The sequence below is a fragment of the Pogona vitticeps genome, chromosome 3 (assembly GCF_051106095.1).
Source record: "Pogona vitticeps strain Pit_001003342236 chromosome 3, PviZW2.1, whole genome shotgun sequence".
Taxonomy (NCBI): domain Eukaryota; kingdom Metazoa; phylum Chordata; class Lepidosauria; order Squamata; family Agamidae; genus Pogona; species Pogona vitticeps.
In genome coordinates, this window is record NC_135785.1 from 45,812,821 (window position 1) to 45,822,542 (window position 9,722).

General features: G+C 39.1%; 1 long non-coding RNA gene across 2 annotated transcripts in view; it reads left to right on the forward strand.

Moving 5' to 3' along the window:
* Positions 1-9,722, forward strand: part of LOC140706005 (uncharacterized) — a 56,447-nt gene that overhangs the window by 20,522 nt on the left and 26,203 nt on the right. The gene's annotated exons all lie outside the window — the stretch shown is intronic.

Consider the following 9,722-nt stretch of genomic DNA (forward strand, 5'->3'; position numbering starts at 1 on the left):
CCATTGAAATCCACAAACACCGGCAGAACTTCAACAAAAAAAAGGAAAGTTTGAAACTCAACAAAACTTGGCTCCCACCATTGAAAAATACAGCGTGCAAAAGATCAATGAACTCTAACCAGCCACAAGGACTGGTGATCATTACACACAAAAGACCAGCTAATGATACGCATCAATCACAGTGACAGATAATCTCTCCTCCGCGTCACAACAATACACCCACAACAAAGACAAAGACACACTGATCACCATAATCATCCATCTCCTTAAAAGGACAAAAGCTGATCTCACAGCCATAAATACTCAACTCCCAAACAAACTGCACCAGAGCACAGAGTGCTGTCCTCTGAAGATGCCAGCCACAGAGACTGGTGAAACGTTAGGAAGAACAATCTTCAGAACATGGCCAAAGAGCCTGAAAAACCCACAACAACCAAATAATTCTGACTTCACATTAATCTTATCCATTCTTTTCTAATGGAATCAACTCCACACCTATGGGATGCTATGATTAATACTCCATTGCATTCCTCTGGCTGAAAGCACCCCTGCTATACTTTTGTTGCCTGCAGTCACACCACACAAAGTGGTGGAAAAGAAGGTTCAAGACAGCTTCATGTTAGGATCTGTCAATCTCAGTTTTAATTCACTAAATTCTGAAACTTGAAAGTTAAGACAAGATTGAGTACCTTCAGGAAACAACACTTCTCCTTAGAAGTGGGGAGATGATACAGTATATTTGTGGGATATGTTTGGAAGATGCTGTTAGAGCCAGATTCCAAGCAGCCCTATGGCTTGCTTGATTTTGAAACTGAATTATCAGTTGACCATTCATAAGGATAAAATGTTTTAAATTTATTTGCTACAACAGAAAATGCCTCTTTTTTATTTTATCCAGATGTTCTCCAAAATCCTTCAGGAAACTCACATTAATACTTGACTCTCTGAATATAAACTACTTACTCCCTCAGCTGCTACCCTATCAGACTTCTTCTTTTATCTCCTGGCATGACCCAAGATCACTTCAGATTATAGCCCCGTTCTGCAATGCTATAAGACAAATTGAACATAAGAGCAAGCTAAGAGCAATCTTATCCACTAAGCAAGCCACTTCATGGATGTTAGGTTGCTCTGCAGCCTTCATTATTTATGCACCCTTGTGTTTACATAGCATTTAACTTTCAAGTCTGAAGGCAAAGAAAAATAGGGGTTCTAAAAATCCTATAAATTCAGTTCAGCTTATGGAGAGGAAAAAATGCCAAGACATCACCAGCCAGTCCTCAGAAAGGAACTGGACATGTTTGTGAAGCAGTTCGTAGAAGCAAACATTTGACACCCTGATCAGAAACAAAAGAGAGCTAGATGTGGTATTATAGTAAGATTAGTGACAGTTATTGACTAGCAAGGTACAGTTGTTTCATGAGAAAGAAGAATAAATACAGAAGAGCTCCATACATAATTACAGATTAAATGCAACAAGAATACACTAAAAATGAATGTCTTTTATTTTCTTTTATATTTATTGACATGGTTCTCAGTGGGTTCCTACTCACTCAAACCACATTGTTCTCAAGGAGGGGTTTCCTCCAGCCATCCCATTGAAATGAAAAATGTCCAAAACTCAAACTGAAATTTGGAATACGAGGGAGTAAGAAACACATAAATGAAAACAAAACATTTTAGAAAGAAAAGAATTATAACAGTAAGTTTGGAATGAGAAAGCATTTTTTTAAAAAAATAATCCCTCAGCCACAGTGCCCAGACCTGCTACACGTTGCAGGTACAGGAACTTTGTTGACACACGTTAGAGCAGAATGTGGAACTGTTCCTTGTTTGGCTGATTATGGTCAGAAATCCATAGGTCCCTTGATCAGATTATGGAAAATCATAGCTGCTGGGCAAAGTAATACTTGGCTGTGCCATTGTCCATCATGGAAAAAGGAAGGCTTGGCCTCCCCTCCTGAACAGAATTATAGACCTGATGGCTGTTTCAACATCATTATACCAGCCTTGCAGGCAACTAGCTACTCATTTGCACATTACACATTACTTACATCTTCCAGAGCTGATTAAAGGGAAATTTGGACTTTGCCCAAAAGATGGAGTCTGATTTCAGCATAGCTGGGATGGGCTGAAATGATGAGCGAAGGAGGGGGTTAGTAAGCACTGATCATTTAGTTAATGCTGCTTTTATTGATCAGTAAAAAGCCTCTAAATTTGCAGATCATTCTTTATTGGGTAATAAACTTTATAGTTGTGGTTGTCCTGTGGGAATGGCTTTTATGGGTCTTCACTTCTTTAGTTGAGGTTATTAGGAGGAGAGAGGAGAGGTCGACTGTCGTTACATCACCGTGTTTTCCCAAAATTAAGTGGCCTGCCAGGGTTTATCAGTGTGTGTGTGTGTGTGTGTGTGTGTGTGTGTGTGTGTGTGTGTGTGTGTGTGTGTGTGTGTGTGTGTGTGTGTGTGTGTGTGTGTGTGTGTGTGTGTGTGTGTGTGTGTGTGTGTGTGTGTGTGTGTGTGTGTGTGTGTGTGTGTGTGTGTGTGTGTGTGTGTGTGTGTGTGTGTGTGTGTGTATCAGTCTGTTTCTTGCCTGTTTTCTTACAGAGAGATTCAAATTCTTAAAAATTAGATCCAGAAAACACTTGCAGTAGCTTGCAGTTACAGTTTAGGAAAAAATACATTTTTTTTCCAATGACAGTTCTAGACGTCTGTGGCCAATGGCCATGATCACTGGGATTCTTTGAATTTTAATCCAAAAAATAATTTTTTGAACTTTTTTGACACTTTGTTGTGTAACATCTTTACATGACACAAGTTAGAAGAAAACCACTTGAAATGGCATCCATGTGGAAATGCTTCCCTCCACAAGTTGTTTAGCAGACAAGATCGCCAGATGATTTGATCCCCATAAATAGTTTATCTTAGTGATCTTATTTCAAGATGAGATGTTTCTGGCCTCCTGGGTTTAAGTAACACTGAAGCAGTGTCTTTGTAGGACAATATGTTACAAGACCTTCCATCTTTGTAAACAAGTAAACATCCCAATAAATAATAAATCATAATAAATAATGCATATTAATTAGTAAAGCATTGCAACACACCATCTCCTAGAGGCCATTCCAGCTTTGAACATGCAGGCCAAATCATGAATATTTTGGAATTTTCTGCTGTTCATTGAAAAACTCTTCTGCTCTGTTCTACTTGCTAGCACATTTTTCCCAGAGCTTCTTGCTATAGCCATTTACCAGCATAAAAACACAGCGACGTGAGGAAGCAGGGACTTTTCTGTGGCCCTTAGGACACTATTCAATTTATTATTATTTTTATTTATAGGCCATCATTCTCCTGATCAGGGGACCCAAGGTGGGTCACAATACTGAAAATAACAGATTTAAAAATATTTAAAAAACTATATGCTAATTAAAATACAATTGAATAATTAAAAACAAGTAAATATTTAAACTATTCTAATTTTCCAACAACACTCTTTTCCAACAGCACAAGAGGCGACTCTATACATGGAAATCACCAGATGGGCAATACCGAAATCGGATTGATTATATTCTCTGCAGCCAAAGATGGAGAAGCTCAATACAGTCAGCAAAGAGAAGGCCTGGAGCTGATTGTGGCTCTGATCATCAGCTTCTCATAGCAAAATTCAAGCTTAAACTGAAGAGAATAGGAAAAACCACTAGGCTAGTCAGGTATAATCTAAACCACATCCCTTATGAATACACAGTGGAAGTAAAGAACAGATTTAAGGAACTCGATTTGGTGGACAGAGTGCCTGAATAACTTTGGATAGAGGCTCGTAAAATTGTACAGGAGGCAGCAACAAAAACCATCCCAAAGAAAAGGAAATGCAAGAAAGCAAAGTGGCTGTCCAACGGCCTTAGAAATAGCAGAGAGGAGAAGGGAAACAAAATGCAAGGGAGATAGGGAAAGTTGTAGAAAATTGAATGCAGACTTCCAAAGAATAGCAAAGAGAGACAAGAGGGCCTTCTTAAATGAACAATGTAAAGAAGCAGAGGAAAATAATAGAAAAGGAAAAACCAGAGATCTGTTCAGGAAAATTGGAGATATTAGAGGAACATTTTGTGCAAAAATGAACATGATAAAGGACAAAAATGGGAGAGACCTCACAGAAGCAGAAGATATCAAGAAGAGGTGGCAAGAATACACAGAGGAATTATACCAGAAAGATTTGGATATCCAAGACGACCCAGATAATGTGGTTGCAGACCTTGAGCCAGACATCCTGGAAAGTGAAGTCAAGTGGGCCTTAGAAAACATGTCTAACAACAAGGTCAGTGGAGGTGATGGCATTCCAGTGGAATTATTTAAAATCTTAAAAGATGACGCTGTTAAGGTGCTACATTCAATATGCCAGCAAGTTTGGAAAACTCAACAGTGGCCAGAAGACTGGAAAATATCAATCTACAACCCAATCCCAAAGAAGGGCAGTGCCAAAGAATGCTCCAACTACCGTACAATTGCACTCATTTCACACGCTAGCAAGGTTATGCTCAAAATCCTCCAAGGTAGGCTTCAACAGTATGTGGACCGAGAACTCCCAGAAGTACAAGCTGGATTCTGAAGGGGCAGAGGAACTACAGACCAAATTGCTAACATGTGCTGGATTATAGAGAAAGCCAGAGAGTTCCAGAAAAACATCTACTTCTGCTTCATTGACTATGCGAAAGCCTTTGACTGTGTGGACCACAACAAACTATGGCAAGTTCTTAAAGAAATGGGAGTGCCTCACCACCTTATCTGTCTCCTGAGAAACCTATACGTGGGACAGGAAGCAACAGTTAGAACTGGATATGGAACAACTGATTGGTTCAAAATTGGGAAAGGAGTACAACAAGGTTGTATATTGTCCCCCTGCTTATTCAACTTATATGCAGAATACATCCTGCGAAAGGCTGGACTGGAGGAATCCCAAGCCGGAGTCAAGACTGCCGGAAGAAATATCAACAACCTCAGATATGCAGATGATACCACTCTGATGGCAGAAAGTGAGGAGGAATTAAGGAACCTTGTAATGAGGGTGAAAGAGGAGAGTACAAAAAACGGTCTGAAGCTGAACATCAGAAAAACTAAGATCATGGCCACTGGTCCCATCACCTCCTGGGAAATAGAAGGGGAAGACATGGAGGCAGTGACAAATTTTATTTTCTTGGGCTCCATGATCACTGCAGATAGAGACAGCAACCACGAAATTAAAAGACGCCTGCTTCTTGGGAGGAAAGCGATGACAAACCTTGACAGCATCCTAAAAGGCAGAGACATCACCTTGCCAACGAAAGTCCGCATAGTCAAAGCTATGGTTTTTCCTGTAGTGATGTATGGAAGCGAGAGCTGGACCATAAAGAAAGCTGACCGCCGAAGAATTGATGCTTTTGAATTGTGGTGTTGGAGAAGGTTCTTGAGAGTCCCCTGGACTGCAAGGAGAACAAACCTATCCATTCTAAAGGAAATCAACCCTGAGTGCTCACTGGAAGGACAGATCCTGAAGCTGAGGCTCCAGTACTTTGGCCATCTCACGAGAAGAGAAGACTCCTTGGAAAAGACCTTGATGTTAGGAAAGTGTGAAGGCAAGAGGAGAAGGGGACGACAGAGGATGAGATGGTTGGACAATGTCATCAGAGCTACCAGAATGAATTTGACACAACTCTGGGAGGCAGTGGAAGAAAGGAAGGCCTGGCGTGCTCTGGTCCATGGGGTCACGAAGAGTCAAACACGACTAAACGACTAAACGACAAACGACGAATTTTAAAAATAATTCTATGGCTTGTTTTCTTTCCACCTCATTCTCTGAAGTAGAGAAAGTGACAAATCCAGCCCACAGTCCTAGAACAGCCTCCAGAGTTTCCTAATCCAGCCTCTGGAGGCTCCCCAGTAAGTCTTTCTCTCCCAGCTAAGTGGTAGAGCAGCCATCCTTACTATCTCTGATCACTGATCTGAAATAGAAGGAATGAATTCCCTTCTCAACTGGCACTTTCCCAACCTGACTTGAGTCCCAAGAAAGATCATGATAAACACTTGCAAATTTCCTTATTCCCAGTGGTTTCTCCACCCTCTCCATTCTGAGCCTCTCTCCACGCCAGTCTTCTCCCTTATTGACAAGATTTTCTGGTTTCCCCTGGTTCTCTTTCCCTATTACTGGTTCCCCTGCAAATTCGCCTCCCTACTGCTAAAATAATAGAACAGTAATCATAATTTTATTTCCAGCATAAAATGATAAGGAGTCCCCTTGCACTATCACTGGACACTTCATATATTATGTCAAAAACATTATGTGTGTATGAACATTTTTGAAGAAATTATATCAAACTGTGAGTGTATGTGCTTCTATGAGAGGGTGCCCGCCAGGTATTTTGGACGACCATAATTCCTGCTCTCAGATTTATGCATTTTATAAAGTTTTAAATGAAATGGTCTTTTAACTTTGGTTATTTTGAAGTTTTAGTCATGTTGTTAATTATGTCTTACATTGATTGATTCCTGGTTTGTTTGTTTTGTTGTTGTTGTTTTTTTCATGTTGCAAACCATTCAGAGTTACCTTTGGCCAAATGGATGGTACAAAAATGAAATAAAAGAAAAGAAAATGAACAATCTTATCCAATGTATATGGGTGCATAAATTTCTTAATTTTGGGGCCCTTTCCATTTTTGCAAATTTCAGTTCATTTGTTAGTCAAAATCTGCATGGAAACTGTAATGAACTTTTAATAATTTTATTCTCATATATTCATGTTTGCATTTGTCCCAGTTTTCTAGATCCAAACTTCCCTCCCAGCTGTTACTTGGGAAGCAATATCAATATCCTGTCACCTTTGAACCTTTGTTTTACAAAAATTGCAGATAATCAATTCCTGGAAATGTTGCCAGTATGGAGAACTTTTGCTGATCAGGTGCTAAGCAAAACAATGCTACAGAAAGAAGGGAAGCTCTCAACAAAAAGGCTGGAGAAACATCAATGGGAGATTTTCATTTTGAATCCCTTTCACACCCATCTTTCCTTACTTCCTTTCTTTTGACTGTAGATCCCCCACTAATGTACTGACAGCGCTCAGTTCCCGAGTCCTATGCCTTCAAGCTCATTTGTCAAAGAGATAGATCTTTATGAAGGCCTGTTAGCAGGGCATTTACTACTCATTTTTCATCCTGAGATGTCATCATCTTCCAAAATTAATTAAGGAAAAAGAAAAGACATCTTGTCTCCCTTTTGTTTCTTTCCCTACTTTTTTTTCTAGCAGAGCCTTTTGCTACCCTCTTGTATTAAAGGCTGCTGTTAACACAAAGCAACACACAATCTAGGATTGTTTGTGTTCTTCGCCATAACACAATATATCATTTTCCCTTGCTTTAAGTGGGGAGAAAGGATGGGAGAGCTCAGCCTTCAGCTGAAAGGATCCACACACTATGGTTTATACACTGGTAAAAATTATGTACACAATATGTACATCGGTAGTTTCCCATGACAGTGTTTTGATCACCTCATGTCTTTTAATAAGCAAGTTATTAGAGATGGGCATGAATCAGAAAAATGGTGATTCATTTTGGTTCATGATTTGTCAAGGTCAACAAATCACAAATTCCAAATTTATGATTTTTTTCCTAAGTCAATGAATTGATTGTTAATTCATTTTTAACTTTAAAACCCTATAAAATGTTCTCTCAAGCAGCTAGAGACACCATGTTTGCAGAGAAGCTTACCCTGGCTCTCTCCTACAAGCTGTTCAACGTTGGTGGAGTTTGGGTTTCAGGTATCCAAGTTATACACCCATGAATTGAGTCACTTCAGGAAAGCTCCCTGTAGCAGCTGGCTTAGGGAAACCCAATATTCCCCAAACTTGGAGGGATTGTAGTGGAGAATCAGTAGAAGCTTCTCTGCAATGTTGGTATCACTAGGTTCCTGGGGAGCATTTTACAGCCCAACAAATCAACAAATCAAAATTTGCTAAGAGTTGATGCATTAGCAAGTTTTGAGTGAATTTGGTGATTCATTTTTAAATTCGTGTCCATCTCTACAAATAATTAATGTTGGTATGATATGTGTGTTTCTTTGTTTATGTAGTAATTTTCTAAAGGTCTTTTAGAATTATTTCTTTTATCCACAGCAGGGACATGGAAATAATTTCATCGTGTTTCCCAAATCCTATCTACATTTTCTTTCTGACCTCGATTCTCATTGGTTTAAGAGACTTTGGGGGAGGCATGCTCGAATGGAATGGACACAATCCTTTATGCATTTTATACAGTTTTTGCACACACACATCTGGTTGACTAATGCATGTTTGTGCACCTTCTTCCCTCACCATTATAGTCATTTTAGCCATTCACATTTTAAAATGTGTGCTCTTTATTTCTTTGAATGCATTAAGCTTTTCCAATGTACCAATTGCTGAGTGAAGGTGGTTGGTGCCTCATAAAACATGCCCTCAGATTAGAAGGTAGACCTTTTAATCACTCAGCCTCCTGTCCTTCCCATCTATTCTCAATCTCTGGCATTTTTATAGGAATAAAACCTGAAGAGAAAGAAGAGTGTTTTTGTTTGTTTCTCTGCTGCTTTTTCACAGCCAAAAGCCTGCAGAAAATTTTAGCTGGGTTCCACTTTCAGTTCTAGTAACTTCTAAGGGGAAATGACTTTACTTAAAGAAGCAACAGAACCAAGCTGAACAGCAGATATTTGTGAAATGAGTAGATATCCTTAATGCTTAATATTTGACTAGATAGTGATTTAGGTGTCTAGCCATGAAGTCAGAAGTTAAGAGCTTGATTCTCCCCTGTGCCTCCCATGAAAAAGCCAGCCTATGGAGTCAGGGGCAAGCTGCACAGTCCCAGGATACCCCATGAGAAAAGGGAATGGTAAACTACTTCTGAGTATTCTCTACTTGGAAAACCCTGAAAGGGGTTGCCACAAGTCAGAATTGACTTGATAGCACATTATTTATTTATTAGCATTCAAAGAGCTACATACAGTACATATATTCAGAGAAGCTCCCTTCTAATAAATATGACATTCACCAGATTATCAGCATGAACACCGTAAGCATATCTGAAATGAATGAAGAAAAGGTTATATGGGGATTTATTTTCAACTGCAGATTTAGATTTCTAGCATATTCTAATAACCAGAATGGGTGTGATGTTGAGCATACCAAGAGATTTAAGGAACCACTAGGAATGAAAAATGCATTGAAATGTGTTTAAATTTTCAAAATGGAGTAAATGTCAAGTCAAAAACTGTGGCCTCAATTAGTTGGATGTGGTACTTTTAAGAAAGAATGAAAGAGTGTCTAGAAAGAATCAAATTCATTCTCAACCAAAAACTAAAGTTCTGTATGAAAATTATAAACGGTGAAAAGATGCATGAAATGTCCTAGAGAACTATGGTAATACTAATTGTATAAAAATATATTCACTTATCTGAAGAAAACTCTACAGGTGCCTCATCTGTACCCAGCCTTGCAAATCTATCTCAGATTTTGCTTTTGCTGAAATTCAGTTGATAAGGTTTGAATCTGTTCCTGACAAGTTTCAAAAGTCTTGCAAAAATTCTAATTTGTTGACAGGTCCAAGCAGGAATGTGTGCATATCTTCTATCTGTGTAGAAATGACATTAAGTACTGAACCTTTAACAGGGTTTTGCTCTTGCAGTGATTTATGCTGCTTGTGTTCCTCATAGCCAAAAGCTCTCATTCCAAATAGTG